This window comes from Channa argus, chromosome 19 (genome assembly GCF_033026475.1).
Source record: "Channa argus isolate prfri chromosome 19, Channa argus male v1.0, whole genome shotgun sequence".
Classification (NCBI taxonomy): Eukaryota; Metazoa; Chordata; class Actinopteri; order Anabantiformes; family Channidae; genus Channa; species Channa argus.
Window position 1 is genome coordinate 13,730,745 of NC_090215.1, and position 5,379 is coordinate 13,736,123.

The window sequence follows — 5,379 nt, forward strand, 5'->3', positions numbered from 1 at the left end:
TACTAAATATCCTATCAAAACCATACAGTGAATATAAAAGCATTTGTCAGTTAGGAAAGTATGAAAAAAAATAAGAGAATGTTAGGAGATCAAATTACTTGTCCAAATAAAACTTAATTTCGCTACGCTTGACAAATACTAAAGCTACAAGTCATAAACTGCAATTCGAGCAATATTTTTCCTCATGCACCAGTTCAGATCTGTTTCACTGGAAACATTGTTTACCCCACAAACGCCAGGCTGTTTGTTAACAGTTTTCTTGGAATTATGCAATTTCTTATTTCTACGAGCGACGGTACAGTTCATCTCTTTCAGCACCACCTAAAACCTAAAATGGATGCTGCAGGCTTTGAGTTATCAATGGCTAGGACCAGCTAAGGGTCACAGCTGTGCAGTTGTGCTCTTAAGAGGGAATGGGCAAATGCATCTATGTTTTGGCAGACTGCCAGGAGACTCCTTAAAATACAGTGAAGGCCTTGATTTAAAATATGCCACACCAATGTCAAAGGATACTGCGTCATTACGCAGCAGAGGGTGGTGAGATAAACAACCTACCATTTTCAACAGACAATGGCAGGTGCTGCTGTGCTTTCAAGCTTGTTCAAATTTTCTTTTGTATGTACAAAGAAATAACCCCAAAAAACCTTTGCATTATAACTCACGAAGCATTAGAGTCTACATGAAAGTCTGCTTTCTTCAGACATCATCATGATGTTTGACCTCGTGACTGCACTGTGGGTGGAGACAATGACTGAACAGAAAGACGGTATGAAGATTCAGAGCCCTTCTTGCATCAGCATTTTCCGGCTGAGCCTCAAGTGAAAGTTACGAGATCCATATCTATGATTATCTTATGAAGAGATCAAAATATGTGTTAATAAAAAATGATTGCTGCTGACGAGTGAATGACAGCAGTGAATTTGATTAGCCATTTCTCTGCACCATATCATGTAAAACTGGCATTACAAGTCAGAGCTCAACCTCTGTAAATAGTGGCGTGTGAAGTGGACTGATATTTCCCTCAGGCAATCACATTCACTCACTACAGCACCTTAAAGCATTCCTAGAATTGCTTTTCTCAACTTTAAACATGCCCAAATGTGCTTTAATGAACAGGTCAACACAGATCTTACCATTTGGGGAGACACACAACAGCGTAAGAGACATGAAGGCATGACAGGTTGTCTGTCCTGTAAAAACAAAATAAAAACAAATACATTAACAGTCATGGTGCTAATTTGGAAGCAGTCATATATGATCATACATACATATACTGTTACAAACAGACAAAACAGAAACAGGAATAACATATAAGGGCGAGCATTTAATTGGATTGTCTTCAGTTTGTTTTATAATGCTGGAGATTCAGCTTATAAAACATTCAAACCACATTTCCAGTCAGAAAGTTAAAATATGTATAGAAATATTAATCTGCATGTTTCTTAATGATCATAAAGTCAAAAAGTTTTTACAGTAGTTTACAGCTTTAAAAACTTAACTGCACCCGTTAATTTTATACTTTAAAATAGCCCATATCTAACTTAAGATGCATAAATTAGGAATAAACTCTAAATTTTATTTCTTAATATCCCTGCAAGCACATGTGGTCAAACAATCAATTTATTACTGTAGTCAATTTTACAAATTATCAATTTCTTAAAATAGACACAAAAAATTGTGATACACACACATACAATTTTATGATTTGTTTACCAAGCCACACAATTTTACTCTACTCTACTCTATACAACATTTGCCCAGGTATGACTACAAAAAGCTAACATCAAAACGTTATCGCAAGAGAAACGTATGACCTTTAACACTGCTTTCCATGTCTTTCTTACCTTTTAATTGCAATTCCATTCATTTTTGTCAGATACTGCATCAGGTTTGGGACAGGCCTGCAGAGAAAAAGCATACGTTCCAGCGAAAACATAATCAACAAGCACTCAAAAACCATTAAGGAATATGACAAGACAAGGCTAAAAGACATGTCTGACAGCAGATGAGTATGCACTAAGTAGGTGATAATAAAGAGATCTGTCTAGGCTGGTCACTGATACGACAAACAGATAAACATCACAAACTCACTGGGTGAAAGTAACTTGTAATGAGTAAAGCTTGGAGCATTTTTAAAAGCAAAAGCTTATTTTGCTTGGGCCCTCCATCACCGAACCAGGGTCTGGTAAAGAGTGTGTTGCAATGCTATTAAAAAATAAAATAAAAAATTACAAAAAAGGAAAATTTTTCCTTTACTTAAAATAAAGTAGTGCTTCATCACAATCTACTCAATGGCAGATTCTTGTTTACGATACTAAACCTACTGTGAAAGATTTTATCTTCATTGATTTTGCATTTCACTTGATAGTGCTGATGGCATTAAGATAAGTTTCCTTGGTTGTTACTACAACAGTAAATAAAGTCTAAGCAGCAAAGCCGTAAAAATCTAATAAGGTGTTACAGATTATCTCCACTTTATAGGTGTAGGAGTGATTAAATTACTTTTTGAAGCATCAGCTTAAAATCCACTTGGTATTTATTTCTTAAAAAACATAAACACAATCTTTAATAGTTAGGATTAATATTTTCAACGGTATTCAAATGTCATTAAATTATATTTGTGCTCACAGTGGGGTCATAACAATGTATACCACCATATGTGAAGACAAACTGAGACAATCAGGCAATGGAGTTTTATTTTTTCCCCACTACCTGTACTGTCCCTGTTATAAGTACGTGAAGTTGTAGGACACACTTGGTATATTCAACAGATGCGGTAGATTATTCATGAGAAGATGGTTTTGCTAGATGCTATATTAAAATATAAATATATTTACACCTATTACATAGATTTTAAAAGCGAAAGCCGCCACTGCCATTTATATATGCTCCTTTTAGTATATACACTGTAACCTTTGATGAATCAGACAAAATGGCTACCAAGCATTCCAATAACATAAACAGCAGGAGAAAAACAATAAGAAAAAATAAATAAATACATTCGGAAAAATATTTTTTGGTTGGGTATACTTGAAGATGGTGACAACAAATTTTTTAATGATCCAATCAAATCAACAAAACTTTAGGTTATGTAAAGATAAATTAAGAGTTAACTTTCACTACTCCCTTTGTTTGCAGTATATGCTCATGTTGGGGTCATCATATGTTTCAATTAAATATATTGTATCTATGCTTCAGATTTTTTTCCTTCTCCCATTAATTCATATACGTCATGGGTAACAACAATTCTATAGCAGCCATCTTGCCCGACAAGAACAGACACTGGTGGTTGGGGGGGGGTCTCCCCAAGTCATATGACTACACTGTCTGCAGACAACTGCAGTGACATAGCAAAAGCGTCTAGACAGTCTGGCAGGGGAAGCAGCAACAGATCAGGTAAACATTCAGTAACACATAGTAATGTTTCTTGTTAAATCTTAAAAATCTCCACATTTTCATTTCTATACAACCAGATGCCAAAGCTTATCATTTCAAGAGGAAAACATACCACAATTAACCTCATTAAGCAAATGAGAAGATAAAACCATTTCCAAATATACCAACTATGTATGGTTGGACTACAGAGAAGGTGTAAAAACTATTTTCAATTTTAAGTGAGGATGGATTCACATTTAAAAATCACATTTAATCACGTAGGTATTTACCATATGTGATGTTGCCAAAGTGTGAGGAAAAGTGTGTAAAAAAAAAAAGCTACTTCTACGAAACGTGAATTTTAAAATGTACCAAAAAAATAGACCAATCAATAACTAATTTTAGTATGGTTTAAAATAGTAGTGGAGGTAATAATGACAAACGAATAGTTTGACAGAAGTTTACCTGCATCACTCTAATTGTTAAAATTGAAAACCCTAGTGAATCCTGTCTCAACTGTGTCTACAGCAACCAACCTTTTTGTGCTAAAGTGGTGTCTTCCGGATGGTGCACTGCTCTTGAACTCCAGGACTGATGGCAGATCCCCTGCAGAGCATAAACAAGGACAGGAAAAGAAAATTAATTCAGGATTTGAATTACCTCACATGACGGCCACACACACTAGCTCGGATCAGTTAACTGCACGTATACAAGAAAAGCCACGGTTGTGTGCTTTGTGTTGCTCTGTGGCTGAAAAGGTTAAAAATACAGATGGGTCCACAGAAGACGGTTTTCCCTCAGGTACCTGCCGAGTAACAGGTAGCTTAAGCGCGCGTGGCGTTAATCAACAACCCCACGTCAGCAAAGGTGCGTCACCTGCGTATCCACCTTAAGTAGTGAGAACGAGGGGGAAGTATCCAAAACAAAAAACTACAGTGTAGAATTCATGCGAATTGAGAAAAGATGCTAGCTATAGTTCGTAACGGCACCTCGAGGATTTTTCACCAGAATCACAGCACATTTTCACAAATAAACCTCTTTTTTTGGCAGCGGTGTAATGCTGCAGTATCCACTGTAGATTTGGCAACTCTTACTCTGGCGCCTGCCTTACCTGCCTGTGCATAAAGAGATGTCTGCTGACAGACAGCAGAAGAAAAAAAAAAACTTTCACAGCGTTTATCTAAAATAAAATGTTTTGTCTGAGCGTGGCGAAGGCGTATGAAGAGGAGAGCAAAAAATCCCATTTCCAATCGGTGGCTTCTTTGTAACGACCAAAGACATGTAAAACTCCATCTCCAAATTTATCAAATTCAGACAGTCTCCAGACAGTCTCCAAGCGGTTACGTGCCTGCTTGCCCTGCGCGTGCACGCTGAATGGAGCGGGAAGTGGGGAATAACAGATCCTGAATGACACAGCGAGGAGCCAATGGCGAAGGGGAGGCGAATCTAGCATCCAATCACAATGACCGATAAGATCAAACCCCGACCCCCTCCTCCTCGTCACCCGTATGTTGACAGTGCACTGAATAAAACAACAGTCTGATTTAAGCAGTTCACTGCACTAAGATGTGGGTCACTAACTGCAACCTTTGTGCACTGGGAAAATGGCAGACATGCATGCTATCATTTAGGCTTACCATATAATATAAAAATCATAACATGTTAACTCGGGCAATAAAGAAATAAAATAATATTCATTTGGTCATGGAGTTGGTTTAAAACACAGTCACCAGGGACAATTGCCACAGACAGGCTATATTTTTAGTAGGCTTTAAATAAGGTTTCTGAATAGCACTACTGCCTAAATAAGTCTCCACAAGTTTCCATGTATTTATGTAAACCTGTCCATTAGCTAAATGATAGATAAGTATATTCATACACAGATACAAAAATATTGAAAATGCTGACAGTGCCCAGTAATAACACATATATAAATGTTAAATGCTGTTGTGCGGCCGCATGTAGGATATTCAAATAGTGTAACTGGTTCCCCCGCATAAATTA